General features: G+C 36.1%; 1 protein-coding gene across 5 annotated transcripts in view; it reads right to left on the bottom strand.

Annotated features, from left to right (window-relative positions):
* The window catches only part of CDH18 (cadherin 18), a 487,011-nt gene extending 472,552 nt beyond the window's left edge, over positions 1-14,459 (bottom strand). For all 5 annotated transcript variants that reach the window (XM_051799307.1, XM_051799317.1, XM_051799309.1 and 2 more), the window contains exon 1: positions 14,121-14,459. The gene's annotated coding sequence lies outside the window, so the exon portion shown is untranslated. The remainder of the gene's footprint in view (positions 1-14,120) is intronic.
* Positions 14,460-19,147: the final 4,688 nt, after the last annotated feature.

Raw genomic sequence — 19,147 nt, 5'->3', positions numbered from 1 at the left:
GTTTATACTCTATCAGAATGACTCCATTAGCAGTGGAAAATGTAGGCTATTATCTAATGGTTTTACAATAGAAGAGAATATTCTGCAAGCACAGACAGAAAGCATTTAAAAAACAAAGAATCAGATTAATTGAGAGAATGTTTCTAAATAATGACTGCTCTTCCTTCTACATGTTCATTTTTCCTACTGACTTGCAAAGAAAGCCTTTGTCCATCTTCCATAAAGATTTCTATGAATGCAATTCAGGATTCTCTCTTGTTGACTACCACATGTATCCCTGAAAGGAAAATAATACCTGGGGTGCAGTGTTATCACAATACACCACAATATAGCTAGAAAAGGACAGAAAGTATTCTATTACAAGCCAAAAGTATGGGCAAGAATTCAGGTCAGAAGAAAATTAAAATACCAAGCAGTCCTATAAGATAAGTAATACGCATAGAAGTAACAGCTTCTACACTGGTCATGTCTCACTTGTAATTTTGGTGGCAGAACTCTTGGTATTTCGTCAGCATTTGGTAATAATTTGCAAGGTAATTTATATTTATATTTATATTTAAATTTATATTATTTAATTATAGTTTGAGTTCTTGGCTATTGTAATAAAATCAAGCAGGGAAATGAAATGCCTTTGAGAATAAGTTTTTTTCTCATTTGGCTCCCAAAAACCTCCTAGACTATGTGATATTTGAATTCAGTGAATGGTTGTACATAACAGCACTTGTTAGTGAAAAAATACCAAACCCATACCAATATTTCAACAGCCTGAAAATAACACCACAATGCAGTAAAAGCTCTACTCTCACTTGCCGAACAAAAACCGAAGTTACAATTTATATTTAAGTTATAGACCCCTTGCTATAGAAAGATGAACTGAAGGAGAGTCTTCTGATAGCAGACTATTAATTAGGTCTAAGGTAAGAGATGAGAGAAGGTCTGAAATTTCAGTTGGTTGTTGGTTTTGGTTTGTTAGTTGGTTTTGGGGCCTTTTTTTCGTTAAAACAAAGCAAGGAATTTATCTTTGTTTTTATTTATTAAATCATGCTTCTTTCTGCTAATTCTAAGTCCATCTGAAAAAACAATTATAGAAAGTTATCCATTTGCAAGTGTACTTGAAGAAATGTACAATATGTATTCCTCAATGGCAGCAGAGTGAAGAGATTGTACTTTTTACTATCACCAAGGTTCAAGAAAGAGTATACTAAGTTTGTTTTTCACCTTGCAATTTCCAGAGGAGTTTCATAATTCAGCAAAAGACCTCCAGAAATCACTCACCTCTTTTCACAGTCCCATCAAAAAAGTCAGATTTTTTTTATTTTTAGATCAATTTATAAGACCTTTCTGAAAAATCAGGGAACTTCAGTGACCCAGAAGAAAAATTTTAGAAGTTAACCAATTTTAAATCTTACATATATTTATGGATGACTCAATAAAAACAGAGTAAGGAAAACAGTATTACATCTTGGTATGTTTAAAGTGATTTCTTCAACAGTTCATAAATCTCCAAATAGAAGGAAACATGGTGAAACTGTATTTTCCAACTGAAATAATCCTAAATTCCACGAAGAAACATCCCCAGCTATTTATTTTTTCAGTATGGCATTTGATAAAAAAGAGTGCAGAATTTGGTACCATGAGTGAAAGCTTCAGTCTAATATAGGTTTCTTTTTTTCCAGATATCACAGTTAGGCTGATGTCACTCAGTAATATTAAGCAAATATTTGAATAAAATATGGAAGTTAATTAATCAACTAAATTTGAGGCTTAGGCACAACACTCTCTCCTAGGGAGGGAGAAAAGAAAGAAGTTTTTCACAACAACAATCCAAATGACATCAGTTATTAGCCTATTAATTCAGAAGCATCCTTCATGGTGAACCTGGGAATTGTAGGAAAACCCTATCTCCAATTCAAGTATAACCTATATTGTGATCAGTATGACATATTGTGCTTGAGAGATAGGGACATAATTATTCTCTGAATGTGAGCCTATGTCATAAAGTCATTGTCACTTCATGAACTGCCCATCATTTTTCTACATTTTTGTAACAGATTGACAGCTTGAATAAAAAACAATTTTGGAAAACTAGAGACTTCTGAAACAAGGAGGTCATGGATAGTTAATGAAGTGCTATGGGAATTGCCTGCAACAGGTCTGGCAGCAATGAGTAATGACAGCTTGTTCAAGGGCTACTCTGGCCACTGTCAATGGGATGGCAAGATTAAGTAAGGCAAAGGCCAGAGACTCTCTCCATCTGTCAGCAGCCTAGCTGAATTAATTCCCAGTACATGAATCCCTGAAACATGCATCAGCTGCACATCTCTCTAAGGCTTTCTTGATATTGTTTCATTTGGATTTACACACCGAACAGAGATAAAGCACCCAAAGTTGGAAAAACCTTTGCCCTTACATCAATTAGACTGGTTTACCAGCAACACAGGAGAGTGTCATTCAGTAAGATTCAATATTTTGGTAAAAAGAGCAAAATGAAACTAAACACAAATCCCTATACAATCCCAGACTTCAGAGCTGAATACTTTTTACTTCCTTATCTTGCCTTCAGTCAAAAGCATCCAGGACATAATACAGCTCCTTAGCTAAGGATCCACAATATGGCCCTATTTTGCAAATAGTACCGTCAAGCACAACTCTTATACTACAAGTCTACTCCTCTTACACTATAGGTCTGCTCCTCTAGCACTCCTGCATGCACCACCTCCAGGAACTCCCCCTACCTATTGCCCTTCTTTTCTTCTGAACCACTTCTTGTCTAAAAGGATTCAGCCTTAGCGACTGGCATCTAACCCAGCACCACCACTGGCAAAAACATCTTGGCTGCAGTGTCTCAGGTGAGTTTTCCTGAGATTAACTCCCCAGTTGTCCAAAGGTATCACTCTTGGCCCCTTCAAGACTGGTTGCCTCCTTGTAGGGGGTCCACTGGCACAGCTAGGACCACCAATGCTCCTCTACAGCAAACCCAGCAGCAAATCAAGTCCCTCAGTCCTGGTGGGTCATACAAACAACAAGGTAGCTCCCCATAGTACAGGCTCTAAAGGAGGGCCCCACACAGACCAAGAGAAAAACAGTTGACTCACAGGGCTCACCCAACCTCACAGCCCCACTCCTTGTCACTCCCCTCTCTCACTAACTAGGAAACAACTCCCACAGCCACAACATGGCACAAGACTGCCCTCCTTACCCCCTGGCTATCTTGTGCCTGGCGTGAATGTCTCCTTCCCATGCTAACAGCAAATTTCCAGAAGGTTCTATGGACAGCCCTACCCTTGATCTCCAGCCTCAGCCTCCAGTCCCAACCCTGGCCCTGGCCCTGGCCCGAACCCATGTCAGGGTGCTTCTCACCCTGCAGAGGCAGCTTTGGCAGAGGTCTGAAATGAAGCGATTCATTTCCAGTCCAGCAGGAGAGGATTTATTGGGGTACTCCTGAAGAGCCTGACCCTTGGCACATCTGCAGGGGACATTCATTATCCTTGTCAAGATAAACAGTCAGTGGAAGTGTGTGAGATATTATGTCCATATTTTGCTCTCTGCTTCAGTGGAATGGTGGCCATCAGTTTGAGCATTGCTTCTAACACATTTAAGGGAAGTTGTTTCCTTTACTTGAGGCCACCCTAACATCAGCTTCTATTATCATTAAACCAATCATGTTATTGATGAATACCTTTATCAGAGTCTTGTAGGTTAATAGAAATGCTTCTTGTTGTTAAGCTGTATTCAAGTGCAATCAGTTTCGACTTTACCCTTTCACTTCTCTGTAAGGAGAAAATGTTAGAGAGGCTGAAGAATTTGTTTGGCAAATATTTATCAATAGTGGAACAGATTTTCTCAGCCAGAAGAAAATAGTAATGACTAGTTCATCCCATAGTCTGCCCAGAAGGTTGATCATTATAAATTACTTTATTGATTGATGTCTCTACTCAGCGTCCTGTGCTTCAGTGAACTGAGCAATCAACACATGCTAAATGCAGGTGAGGGAGTCATTCACAGCAAAATATTACTGCTAAACAAGCATGCCATTTTATCACGATGCACAGTTTGTTTCCATTTCAGTTTTCCTGGTGGATAAATTTTATTTTTTTTTTCAGTCCTGGAGCATTGGGAATTTTCACTTTTCAAACAGAAACTTCTAGGTTGTGGCTATATGGACACGTTCTACAGTTGTAGTTATCTATATGCACTGGTTTGTGTGTGATCATATGTAAACCAACTGTAGCTGTAATTCCCAAGGAGGTTACATCTTTGCATGTCAGACACAATTCGCATTCTAGATAATGCATAGGAAAATCAGCTATTCACATACTTATGATGAAATATAAATCACCCAGTATAATTCATTTTGGATCATTGAGCCCATATATAGTTTGTTGAATCAAACTATGGGAATAGAGAACTTCATGTTGTAGAGGTAACTGTAGAGGCAAAAGTCACATTAAATATATTTGTGTTGTCATTGCAATAGTAGAAATAGATTTGCTCTTTGCCTTGAATGCTCTCAGTTTAAAAGTTTAAATTAAGGCACCTAGAAATCTGAGTTTAATTGTATTTTTTTTTTCACAGTAGATAAAGGACATTATTTTCTCCGAAATTCTGGAACTATCCTTGAATCATGCATTCTGTAATTGGCAAAATCACCAATATTCAAAGGAAATTTAATACAAGATTTTGGTTTTACTCTAAGTAATTTTTAATATGAGTTACTGACTTGAGAAACCAATGATGCATGATGAAAGAGAAGTATAGCTATCCCTACATGATTCCAAAGTATCAAATTTAGACTTTGAGTGTTTTGCTGGTTGATTTAATCCACATTTATTGGTATGAAATAAATCTAGCATCTCTGATGACACAGACACATTAAAGATTGTTTCTCATCTTGAAAGTTTTAAGCTGTCGTAGAACATTTTCAACAGTGTTTCTGGGCTTTCTGAATTTTATGTATTATATCTACAAGAATTGTATTTACACCTATTCTCTAAAAGCATGATACCTCTAGGGCTATTTTCTTCCTGAGAAGAGAATGGGAGAAAGAGGGCAGAAATGTCCATTAATACAAAATAATAACATGTAGATTTGTCAGAAAATATAACATGGATTGAAAAGTGGTGTTATATTTCTTTGGTCCTTGTCAAGATAAACAATCCTATATGTCTGGTTTGTGTTAAAGAATTGATTTCTTGTTTGAGAAAGAGCTGTAATATCAAACAGCAATAGAAATGTGGACTTTCATTATATCTTGCTTTCCATTTCCTAAACAAGGAAATTTATGGGGACATTTTTTTTTTGGTCAAAAACTTGCTCAGAATTGTTAAGAATATACATTTTTTGGTATATAAAGTTGTGAGTAATGCACAGCGTAAGGCACAAGGAGCAGCCCCTGTGTTCAGGATGATAAAAAGACACTGGAAATATTTCAGTGTCATACAAAATCACAAAATTAAATTACTGCTGGCTTCATTACTTTAAAATATAATTAAATAAGAATAATTAAAAGCCATGGAAATTATTATGACAACATATCATCTGAAATATGCTACATTAGCCAAAATTTATATGCTGCTTTATGCCAGAACAGTTTTGTTGGCTCAGAAGAAATAATCATCCTGGTTCTTGGAACACTGGAAGCAAATCGTGTTTAGGATCCGATTTCAAGAGAATTCAACTGTTTATGAGAATTAGTGGCTTACTGAAATAATTTAATCAATGACTTTGACTGTTCATGCTATTTTGGGGGTGGAGGGGAAATGAAATTTCCATCATATACTGTGTTTTATCTGAAATAAAACTAGGAGCAGTGGATCAAGTGATTAGTTGATTAAGATGTCTAAAGGAAATTCTGTAGTGACTCAGTTGTGCATATATATACATCTATAATGAAATAGAGATTTAAAAGAATGTCACATAAAACAACAGCTGTATAGCTTATTTAGGTTCAAGATAGTACTACCAAGACAGAATTATTTGTTAAATATATTATAATTTTGCATACTGCTGTTCTCTGATACCTCAATATAAAGACTGGATAATATTAAGACTAGATAACAGAAGATTTAAGTGAGTTTTATAAAGTTTTGGGGTGGATCCATTCCACTATCTCTAATATAAGAGCTGATTCTGAGTAAAACCAAGTCCCACTAGAATCCTTCATGTCTTTCCATATTGATACACTGACAAAAAGCATGTTATGTACCAAAACAAAGATAAAAATAAAGTGATTTAAATTCTATTTTTTAAGGTTTCCCTGTAAGATCTTTACTCATGATTTCATTTAAGAAGATAGTTTCAAATGCTGGTTCCCCACACAGTATACAGAAGGTATAGTCTGTTATAAGTTAAATTACAAAAACATGAAGGATATGTTTCTATTATTTAATCTGGTTCTATAAAATGCACTGGTAGCAGGAATTGTCAGATGAGTTTTTTCTTATTTCCACTTGAAAGCTGTAACATTAATTTCAGAGCTGTCCCTTCACGTATATCAATAGAGCTATGTTGCATAGAACTAAGAGCTATCAATGGGTCTTAGGAATTCAGGAAGAGCAAAACACTACAATGTAATTTGAGTAACTTTTAGAAGTCAGTGAAGTCTGTGTACCCCTATGAAAAACAGATTTTTCAAATTAAAATTTACGGAATTCAAAGGAATATAATATATTCCTTTTTTTTATTTTTGGTATACATAATTTCCATATGCTACAAAATACTCATACAGTCATTGTTAAGTATTCTGGGCCACAAAGAGCTGCTACTTATTGATTACTGCACTGTATTAAGAACAAAACTATTGTTTCGTTATGTTAAACAAAAAATTTTATCATAGTAATTTTTACCAGTTAATGCTGTTCACCTTTAACATCTTGCCTAAAGATGAATTTGAGAGTGTTTTGATGTAGTTTGTTTGTTTGTTTGTTTGTTTGTTTTGGAGGTTGTGGTAGTTTGGTCTGGGCCTTCCATGATGACCAGTTTGTAACCAAGGAAGAGCCCAGATTTATCCAGTATTCCCTACGATTTTTACGTAAGCTGGGCCATAAGAAGAAAGGAGGAGAGGCCTTCGTCCTCTTTCCTTCCGGTGGCTTGGAGGTGCAGGTTCCCTGCTGTTGAGTCTGTCGTGTCGGGGAGCGAGGCCTGGTTAGGCCTTGTCGACCTTGGGAGACAGAGGTTGCTGGCGATCGTTCCAGAGAGACTCTTGGTTGTCCCAAGGAGAGTAGTGAGATATTCCTTTGCTAACTCTTTTAGTTGTTAGATATTGGGCTACTAATCGGGATATATATATATTTTTTATTTTGGTTTTGTTCCTTTTCCCTTCCCCCTCCCTTTCCCTTGTGAAATTGTATATATATTTCAATTGTATATAACTGTAACATAAGTGTAAATATATTTATATATATATTGCTTTAGCTCTCTCTCTTGTTTCGGTTTTTCTTGGTTGTTTTTTCTCCCTCTTCTCCCTGAGGTATGGGCTGGGGGGGTGGCTTCTTGTGGTGAGGTTTGGAGACTTGGCAGGGAGCCAGCTTCAAACCACATCAGAGGTAAAGAAAAAAACCTTCAGAGTCCCATATCCTAAATCAGTTACAAAAAGTTCTGAGGGAAAAAAGAGAAAGGTGTATAAATAATTTAGGTGTTACCATAGCTTTGTTACTGCTTAAGTACAGTAATTCTCGCTATTACAGATATGTGATAGAAGGACAATGAGTTACTTCTCATTATCATCTGCTCTGGGGAACTTTGTTCACTTATTTTATATTCCACAGACTAGTGCTAATAGTCCCTGATTAGAGCAAGATTTGCCCATGTCTTTTTCCAGAGTCAAACATAATCAGTATTTTGCAAAGCAACAGTGCTTTTGGCTCAGGTCTAAATATTCTGAAATTCAAATAAACCCAAAATTTAAAGAGCTTTTCTCCAAAGTGTACTGTGTGTTTCAATGGCATTTCGTTGCATGTTGCACAGCAAAGCCTTTCTGCTATCTTACAACATTAAAACAGATTATGTGAACAAAATACTTTCAATACCAGGGGAAATAGTATTTTGGTTTTAGGATCCTGGCATCTGATAATCTGCGGATCTGCATTTCTTGGTGACACTTTTCTGATAACTTGTACCCTCAAGCAGCTTCATGACTAAAAAATCCTCTTTTATGGAACTCAGGTAATATGTTTGGTTCTACATGGCTGTATTGTTAAAAGTTGCAAATTCACTGTAACAGTGAATATACATCTGTGTGGAATGTAGACAGTAAAGGGTTAGCTTAAATATAGAATATATAGACATATATATGCACACATATAATAGAATCATATCATAGAATGGGTTAGGTTGGAAGGGACCCTAAAGATCATCTTGTTCCAACCTCCCTGCTATGGGCAGGGAAGCCATAATATATACATATATACGTATGAATTTAGTTTTAACACAGGGATTTTATGCAAACAAGAGGAAGCTGCAGGTTGCTGTTTCAGTGCAATTCCATTTGCTAAGTTATGTAATTTTTTTTTCTGTAAAGAGAAGATTAAAGGAGCAAGAGATCTTGCTTTTCACTACATTCTGATGTGTATTTTAGACTACATTGTTAGTATTTTTCCTTAAAATGTTTTGACAATATGTTCATAAATTGCTATTACAAACTTCTCTACTTCTAAAATCCAGTTATATGAATTATTCCCCTCACATATTATAGAAAACATGAAATAGGAAAAAAAAATTAAGTATTTCTTATTTATGACTGAAGAATTGTTTTTCACTCTTTAAACATTCATCAAAGATAAATTATTTATTCATGCTTCATAGAGCACCCCAGACTGTTGCAGGTTTCATTAGCTGAAGTTTGAGTGACTTCCGTTTACCATAATAATACTTTACATTTACACAACAGTTTTCATTCAAAAGTATTTCAAAGTGCTTTGCACAGTGTGTTTATATAAGGGATAAATTAACCAACCAGTAAATTAGAGTTACCTCTGGAGTGAAGCTCTGCAAAAACTTTGTGGCAAGAATCTTATATGGGTTTAATTTTTACGTTTTAAATAGAATTTCATTGATTTCAAGGCAGCAAAGCATACAATAGAACTAAACTGTGTTTTATAGAGGAGAAAAGAATCTTACTGCTAAGGCACTTAACTCCAACAAAGAAGTGGTCTCTGTTACTTGCTTCTGCCACACACCTCATGTCATCTTCCAACAATTTGGTCTGATTTGGGCCTTACACAACAACATAAGATCCTAGAATATCTTCAGTTGGAAGGGACCCACAAGAATCTGGAAGTCCAACTCCTGGCCCTTCACAGGACAGCCCCAAGAATCACACCGTGTGCCTGAGAGTATTGCCCAAGTGCTTCTCAAACTCTCTCAGACCTGGAGCTGTGACCACTTTTCTGGGTAGCCTGTTCCAGTGTTTGGTCACTGTTTGGATGAAGAACTTTTTCCTAATATCCAACCTAAACCTCCCTGGACTCAGCTTCATGCCATTTTCTCGTGTGTCACTGGTCACGAGGTACTTGCCCCTCTGCTTTGCCTTGTGAGGAAGCTGTAGACCACAATGAGGTCTCTCCTCAGTCTCCTCTTCTCCAGGCTGAGCAGACCAAGTGACCTTAGCAGTTCCTCATAGGGCTTCTCCTCCAGGCCCTTCACCATCTTCGTTGCGCTCCTTTGGACACTCTCTAATAGCTTAATATCTTATATTTTGGTGTCCAAAACTGCACACAGCATTCAAGGTGAGGCCACACCAGTGCAGAGCACAGCGAGACAATCACCTCCCTCAACTGGCTGGAGATGCTGTGCCTGATGGATTTCTAATAACAATACCAGCTCAAGTTTAGTGACTTTTCACATGTACACAATTAATTACTTGAAATGCAAGCCAGTCACAGTTAACTTTATCCTCATTTTAGCAATGAAAAAACTCTCTTCCACTGACAGGAAGCTAATTTGTATGACGCTGAATTTACAATGTGCTAATAACATACCTAATAAAGACCACCTTCTATGAGTTGAAACATCAGTTATGTATCTCAGAAATAATGATTTATTCCAGTTGTTGACAATTTCTATTACATTGCATGAACCTGAAACTGAAACTATTTTCCTGACTATGCAGAGCAGGAAACACAATGTCTTCAGATCTTGGTTGGAATTTCCACATACTGTTTAGCAGAAAAGAATTCTTCATTGACGTGTCATAAGATAGTTGCTATAAGCATGTGTAAAATTTGAGAGATTATTCAGATGTGTAGTAAAACCAGGGAAGAATATAATTTTTTAGCTTGAAGCACTTAAAAACAAATTCCAATTTGGCCAGATTACACTACTTTGTTTTGAATGTAGAGTATCACATAGGGTGTTAGTTTTTTTCTTCTTTTTCTTTTTTTCTTGAATGGAGTTGGTAGTATTAGAATCTCTCCAAGCTAAACCATGTAAAGTAGCAAGTTCACCAGGGTGGGTAAAGTCATTTACCAACATGGGATTTTTTTCTTTCAAGGTTGGTAGGAATAATATAATTCTTTAAAACTGAAACAGGTGGACAATTAATTTGCTTGTCTTTTGACACTCATATTTCTCCTGGTCTCACCTCAGCATGCTACTGCAGTGTTTGCAGCCACCTTGCTGTGCTTTGCAACAAATCTATTTCTTCTTCTTAGTCTGGATCTGGTTATTCTATAGTTCATTCCAAGGAATTCAACAAGAAATAATAAAAGCTTCAGTTTGTACAAACAGTACTGATTTCAGGTACAGTGGTTCAATGAATTGACTGGAATTACTAAAGGCATAAGAGGCAGAACAAAGTATATTGGAATTTGCTCCACAGTAACTTCAGCGCAGCTGCTCACGGGTGAATATTTGCAGAATTGAAACTACCTTTCTTACTTTGTGAAATAAAGTCATCCAACCTTTGTGAAATAAAGTCATCCAAAAATGTTGGTGATATTCTTAGCCTTTCTGAAAGCAAGCTGCGCAAGTGAAGAATATGTCAGTTCTATATAATCTAGGTTCTTATCGGCACAATATACCAGTACTCAACAGGATTAATTTTTTATTTTCTTTTTTTTTTTTTTTTTTTTAATGCTAGCTGCGCTGTTGGTCCCAGCTACTAGAATAAGCAAACATTAGCTTTTTGGATATAAGTTGTGCTTCATATTCAGTCTGATCAGCCTGTTAGCTTGATCTAGTAATCCCAGAGATTACTTCAAAGTTGTTGCTGACTGTGTTCCCTGCTTCCTCTGCTTTATGGGACAAAGGTAACTTCAAAACATAACCATCTAACTGGCAGTGAAAGATATATCATTTTTTAACTATGTGCAATAAAACCCCAAACCAAACAGAACCCGCTCCAACAAATGAACTAACAAATAAACAAATGAGATATTTTAAATTACTCTGTATTATTAAAATGCTCTACACCCAGAATAAATTAAAACAAGTAGAACTTGTTTTTCTGCCAAGTCTAATAACTAGATATATCTTTTTATTGCAGCTTGCTGTGTGATATCATAGGAGGAAAGGGCCCCCTAATGGCTTCAAGTTAGCTAGGAAAATAAAAATAAATTTCACATTCTGTCAATTCAAGTTGGAAAGAAACACAACATTAATTTCAAAAAGAACCAAATAATCTTTTTGAGAAAAAGGTAATACAAGTGAATCAGCTTAAAGTGTTGCAAAAAGTCCAGATTAACAACATTCAAGACTTGAAAGAAAATGCACAATTTGTAGTATGTAAATTCTTAAACCTTTCTTATTTGATTTTTTCATTCCATTTGTTTTTCTGAATTTGACAAAAGAAGATGCTTGCAATCTGTAATGTGGAAATGAATATCTTATAGCTAAGTTTTTGGGTTTGTGATTTTCTTTTGTGCTTAAAAAAAAAGGTTCAAATTTAATATTGTCTTTTCAAAAATAAACACTTTTTAGCTTTATTTGGAATTTCAAGTTTGACTACTAACAGCTACTAATCTGGAGGGAACCATATTGCTGATTTTGAAATCACAGAATTACCATGATTTTATTTCCAATCAAAAAATTATAAGGTATATTTAGAGAGCACAGATGAACAAGGCTTTTCAGAAAGAAAAGAGAGATTAATAAGAGCTGTAAGAAAGCTTTTGCACTTACATAAAGGATTATTTTTTGCAAGTCAAACTGCACATGAAATATATTGAGGCAGGCCTTAAGCTGTGTAAGAATCCAGTGAATTAGGCATCCAATTATCTTAGCTCCTTATGAAATATTGTCCATATTTAGTAGCTCTAACTCTTGATATCCACGTCTTTGTCTTACTGTTAAAATTTTCAGTCAGGTAATTAAAATGTAAAGGGTTTCTCTCCATTTTTTTATGGTCAGATTCTGCACTCTGACTCCATAGTCACTGTATGCAGTCTTCACTTTTGGCAGTATTTTCTGGAGTAAAATATCACTTAATGAAAGCTACGGTGGCAAAATGTGCCCCTAAGAGAATTACCTTCTACCTGGAAAGAATTTCAGAAGGAAACACTGAAATTGCTGACATGGATCAATTATGTATGTAAGAAATAACATAAACATTATTCATGAAGAAAATATAAAGAAATAAAAGAGCACAGATGCTATAGTTTAAGTATTCCTTTAGTTTTGGCTCATCAGTTTAGATCTTGGTTTTGTCAGTGCTTATTCATATTGTACATTATAGAAGATGAAGCTTTCTCTTAAGCATTACTTATTTTTTCATGTGACCACTTAGACACCCATTCAAATTATTGTTAGTTTTCAAAAAAACTCTGTATGTCTAAGGTCCTCAACATTTATAATGTGTTTCTTTTACAAAATTATAAATAATCATTTTGGTAACTCCATATTTAGGTTTTGAGAAGTCATTAAGTATTTGAGTATGGTGGTTTATAGAAATTTATAAAAAAATTCATGGTAAAGGAAGAATGTGCTTTTCTATATTTGTGATGCTTTTGTCATTGGATAAATTGGATTACAGTTAGGTGCACAATCTAAGAGCAAGATCTTGCTATAGGCAGTTTCCTAGTTGGACAAAGCATTGGAATGTTGTACTTGGCTGGGTGCAAGTCTACCTACAGGGTTACATTAATAGACTGATGTCTCCACTTAGAGGGAGTAATCACAATAGCTGGTATATGAAAAACTCTTCAGCAGCAGAATGCACAAACTGATGAGGAAGGAGGTGCAGATTATCACATCTGTTAGGAATATACTACCAGTGAAGTGACAATGCTGTCTTCCTAGCATTATGCTCCCATGGCCTGTAAATCCCGAGCTGATCAACTTCCTGACTTGCTTCGTAACCAAAAGTCGGGTTATTTCAGTTTTAGCCTATCACCTTCAAAATCACAGCAATTCATCACAACCTATCACAGCAAAACCACTTACAGCATAGCAGAAGTAAATATGTAGAAAGTTTATATAGAGATAGGCAATTAGGAGACAGTAGTGCCAATGTCACATCAAAACAAGCAATCAGTCTGTGGGATGGTTGCATCAAATATGCAGCACAGTGTAACAGAACATCTTAGGTTTCATGTCTCAGGTCATAAGCCTTGATCTTTGCTTTGCAGGCAGAATGCTAGCAATAACTACTATATCTATATATATATAAAAAAAAAAAGGCAGTTTAATGCCATATTATTTAAGGCTGACCATATATGTTCAGCTGTGGTAAGCTTGCAGTCAAAAGACAGATACTGTTTCAAACTACTGACAAGCACTGAAAAATCCTTCAGGTAAATGTTCTCTCTACCTGGCTTCAGAACACATACACTAATGAATTAATTATATTTGAGCTCTTGTGTGCCATTATTACTCCGGACTGCTTAGCACGTGTGGGACAAGTTACATTAAAACATCATCCAAGTAGTTAGAAATAATCTTTCTGGTTGTTTCATTCCCATTTACTTGAAGGGTTAAGCATGATAAATGCAATGCAAAACCATGTCCTGTTGCTAATTGTCTTCCAGTGTACATAGTATTTGACACATATAATCTGTGACTGGAAGAAATGCAAGTGCAAAAATGCATTCTGTGAACAGATGCCAAAGCTTGTGTTTAACATGCAAGATATAAAAGAATAATTCCTTTTTTTAGCTGCTCAGAAAAACAAATTATAATTTCCTTACCTGGAAGATGAAACTCTGTATATCATCAGTATTATGTGAGCTAAGGGGAGAGGACGAATTTTTGTCTTCAGTAATAAGCCTTTTTTCAGAGATGCAGAACATGAGAGATGTAATTGTAAGTAAAATGAACTATTCCAACGTCCAGTCTGTCATCGGTTGCACAGGCTTAGAGCTGGCATCCTCTTGCAAATGAAAAAAGGTAGCTCAGCAAGTTCTCCGCTGAAGGAGCTCAATATCAGTGTTATCAGGCACCGGTAGTCACATACTGATGCTAGAGTGTGCACAGTCTCCCTCTATTGCGCGCTTTCTCTCGCTTGCTCTCCCTCCCTCTCACCCTGACGTTCACTCAGCTCTGAATCTGAGCTCCTTCTGCTGCTGTATAATCAATCTAGCCTGTCTGAATCTAATAGGCCTCTATTTAACCAGCCAATCAATAGCACAGATTCCGCTGCTGCTCCCTGGGGTCTTTTCCAGGAGTGGTATAAACAATAAGAGTTTGGGCAGCAGTTTAAGCAAGTATTTTTCATTATTTTATCTCTCTTGAAGAAAAATTGTTTAGCAGAGCCCAGGTTCAAAGCTATCTTTGTATTCTTTTTGTGAGAGTTATATAAACATGCACATTGCAGTGCACTGACACTTTTAAATTTTTACCCTATCTGCGTGTTTTAGAATGCATATTAAAAAAGAAAGAAAAGAAAATGAACATACACACAGAAACATTTCCCCCATCCCCCAGTCTAGAAATGAACCTGCATGGCAAGCCTCAGGCTTTGTGTTCTGAAAAATCCAGTAGTGTGTTTTGCAACCTGGAATTGTTTATGGCAATTGTGGAAATTAGGCATAAACCAAGAATTAGGAGAATTGTGCTTCACAGACTGTGCTTCTAACCCATGCCAGTTAGAACTCACTTTTTTCCTACACTATTTATGTTTCACCTTGTGTGATTTGGGGGGGAGGTTGTGGGTTTTGTTTCATTGCCTGTGTTTTTCTTTGGTTGGTTTTTATGTTCGTTTGTGTTTTTTGTTGTTTGGAAGGTTTTTTTAAGAATTTATATAGGAACATCACAGATTCAGATTCAGGAATAACTGGAGGTACAATGTCTACTCAGCAGATTCACTTTTTTTTTTTTCTGCCAAAACATTGGTCAGAATTAACTGATAGAAATAACTATTTGTAGTACACTACAAGCATACCTTATCTTGCACTGCAGCGTGCTCAAGATGTGCTTGCAGGTATGCAAGAAATAGACTGTTCTTTGGTAGGTAAAACCAAAATTTCAGGAAAGATATTTTGTAAAGTAAATATTTTTATTGCAACAAACCAGAATTCTTTTTAAATTTAATTTTATGATTTAGGGACACTAAATCATCAGAACATTGATTTGAGACCTCTTCATTCTGGTTGCATTTGAAAATTATGAACTAACTTTCATGCTCAAGCAAACTGTGGGAAAGTACCTACCATACTCCTAAGTCCAGAGGGTAGTTACATCAGTCACAGATGCTTCCACATAGCAGCATATTGACACTATTGTATTCTGTTCATAATTCAAAACAGCAACTGTAACTAAAGAACACCACGAGTCCAAAGCATCTGTTTTTTTAGAGAACATACTGTCACATTCTTAGTGGGTACCTCATAGATGATTATTGTACAAATTCAACTGAATCCAGAAACAAAATGAGAGCTTTGATTTTCTACCTCTTCAGTGTTTAGATTTTCCATCAGTCAAAGGATCTCTCAATACACTACTGCACTAACACCTTGCGTCTGAGATCCTGTCTTGAGAACTGGAACTTGCGGTCCAGCTCTTTATTCCATGGTTAAAATTGCTTACTTAGAGAGTTAACAAATGTCAAAACTCTTACTGAAGTATGAGCTCTGTAGTCTAACATCAGAGTCTGACATAAGTAGATGTACTAATAATTAATTAAGTTTTGTTGTGACAACCTGGTTGATTAGGATTTATACTTGACTCATGAGATTTCTTGTGTAATCTCTTAGGAGTGGTCAAAAGGGGTTGTTCCTTTCCAGTCCCTTTATCAAAAAATCCCCCATTAAACAGATTTACAGAGTCACATCAGATAGTTTATTCCTTACATAACCTACCTACTTATCCAGACTTCTTGGATAAACATAAGCTAGGCCTACTAAGTCATCAATTTTATGTTATTAGTGTCTTGAAAGTTCTAGTCAAAGACTGAAAGGGAAAGACAGCAGGAAGAAAAAGACCAGCTATTAAACTGGAGTTTGCAACATAAGAAGGAAATATATGGTGTTCATCAAAACTAAGGGGTATCTCTAAGCCTATTCAGAGATTTAGAGCTATCAGAAGAAAATTCTGTTTACTCTGAATGTTTACACAAGAGTATGTGTAAGGTAATGTGATGGTAGAAAATAACACATTTATACTCTTGAACCTCTTTCAACGCACATACAAAAAAAGTTACAGGAAACAACCAATGAAGTCACAGTATCCGCAGCAAGTTTAACTCATCTGTTCTTCATGAGAAATATCATAGTATCAACCAACAATCTCTGATTTCCCAATTGCATATGGAATACCTCATTAACACATTTAACAGAAGTCTCAAGTGTTTTGAGTGATGTTCATAGATAGAAAAAAAGATTAACATGGGTAAGTAAAAGTGAAGATGGATAGAATTATGTTCATACAATTGTATGAGTGTAGATCTGGTAGTGAAAGTGTGTAAGCCTGTACAGGCCTATATGTTGCAAGAATGGCAATTAGAGTGTTCTGCCCTTGAAGGGAGGGTGGAAGCAGAGAGGTGTATGGCAGTGCACAGGTTTTTGCAGATCTCAGTGAAATAAAGCCCAATAACACATGGTGTAATAAAACAGTTGTTTTAATAAGAGATTATAAAGAGGACTATAGATAGAGAGTACAACTTGCATCCCTCGTATGCTGACAACCCTTCTTTCATGCAGCACAGACCATGGGTAGACTTTCCTAAAGCACCCTACCCAGATCCTAATCATGGAGAGGACTTTTTCTCTCTCCCACACTGTTGTACCCTTTGTTTTGTGTAACAAAGAGAATCACATACCATATCCTGACATTTTTTAATATTATCTCTGCCATAACACCAACCAGCACAGCACAAACTGATTTGGGATATACCAACAAGTTCCCTTAAAACAGCAGCTCATGCTAATATATGGGCTGCTCAAGCCCTAAGCCTGGAGCCCTACAGAGCAAGTGCAGGTTATCAAGAACCACTATGAAGAATGCACTCTTTTCCACAAGGCTCCCAATACAGATGGGAAGAGCACTGTTTCATGTATTGAGGTGGAAGAAGCTCACTTTCCAAGTACTCTTCTGATATTTTTCTTGATGACTTCTTTCTGCATCTAATCTAATCCACCCCATGCAAACCAAACAGTAGTTGTATGAGCTGCTATTACAGAATTCTGCACTGCGCAGTTTGATACATTAGTGTTTGGTTTTTACTCTTCAGCTGAAGGCAGGACTGTCAGGGTCACATTTTTAAAAAGATAATCACTGTAAATCAGCAAGTGTCCTTTTATGCAAACACTGAATTAATGACCGAAAAACTATTTACTGAAATTTTAATTGTATTTTGAGAATACAAATGTTAGCACACACTTGTCTACGGGGTAGCTTTAGATTCTACATATGCTGTGTGGAATTTGTGCTCATATGGAATATATATGGAAACATCTCCTTGGCCTTTATGTCTGTATTGAAGTATGATAAATTGTTTTAAGAATATATTGGTACAACATATCACAGCATGATAATTCAGGACTGCACTAATGTATATTCAGTAGATAAAATGTATGGTTGCTATCTAGATAAATAGATGTTTAATACTGCAGGGATTAATGTTGAGACCAGTGTTTAAGCCTGAAATATTGAAACATTGAGTTAAACAATGCCAAAGTAATTTAGAATAAAAGGCATACTGTATAAACTCTGTTAAGAAGCTCTGCATATCCAGCTGTTTTTCATTTTGTTTTGCTTGGTTTGTGAGCCCTGTGTTTTCATATGTTATTAAGTTTAGTTCTGTATGAGAAATTGTTTTTTCCACTATTTCAGATTTAATTAACAAAGAGAAAATATATGTGGTTCCTACCTTATGATTCCAACAACAATCAAGATAGTTTTTCTGTAACCAAGTAATCAAAGGAAAGCCAGAACGTGCAGCTCTGTAAGACTATATCTGGTGAACATTTAATAATGAAATAACAGATTTGCCTATTCATAGAGGTGCCTTTGATAGATTCCCTCAATGAAAATAAAAAGTCAGAGTTCTACATGTTATACCTTTCACAGGAAAGAATGAATTAAATGGGCTTTCTACACTGAACCTAAACACTAGTTTTATTAATTGTACTATTGCTGACTGTATCATTCAAGTCTCCAGTCTTGCTGAGTCTTAACACATTCTTAAAATTCTCAGACATTTCACGTTTGAAATTAAGTAATGCATACTCAGCTATTCAATGTAGAAACCTGAAACATTATTTAACTTTAATGATACTTAAGAAAAGTCTTTTTCCACAGATGGGGGACAAAACTGCATTTAAAATTTGTTTTAAATGCTTGACTGTAAACATAAGAATACTGAGGATAAATTTTGCAAATTTTATTTCATTTTTCCTTAGAAAAATTCCTTTTCAGATCCGGAAGGGCATGCTTAGGAAAGAAGCCAAGATACAAGTTCTGAGTTACCTAAGATAACAATACATAGTTTCTCATATTCTATATAGTGTTTCTCATTATTTCTCAGTGGTGTCAAGCAATAGGACAAGAGGCAATGGGTAGAAATTGATGTACAGGAAGTTCACCTGAACATGAGGAAGAACTGCTTTACTGCACGGGTGACTGTGCACTGGAACAGATTGCCCAGAGAGGCAGTGGAGTCTCCCTCACTGGAGATATTCAAGAACTCTCTGAAGGCAATCCTGTGCCATGTGCTCTAGAATTACCCTGCTTGAGCAGGGAGGTTGGACCAGATGACCTGCTGTAGTCCCTTCCAACC

Source organism: Manacus candei, unplaced genomic scaffold (assembly GCF_025592945.1).
Source record: "Manacus candei isolate 608988 ecotype Guabito, Panama unplaced genomic scaffold, ASM2559294v1 h1tg000049l, whole genome shotgun sequence".
Lineage (NCBI taxonomy): Eukaryota > Metazoa > Chordata > Aves > Passeriformes > Pipridae > Manacus > Manacus candei.
The sequence above is the reverse complement of the archived record's forward strand: the minus strand, read 5'-3'. Positions and strand labels throughout refer to the sequence as shown.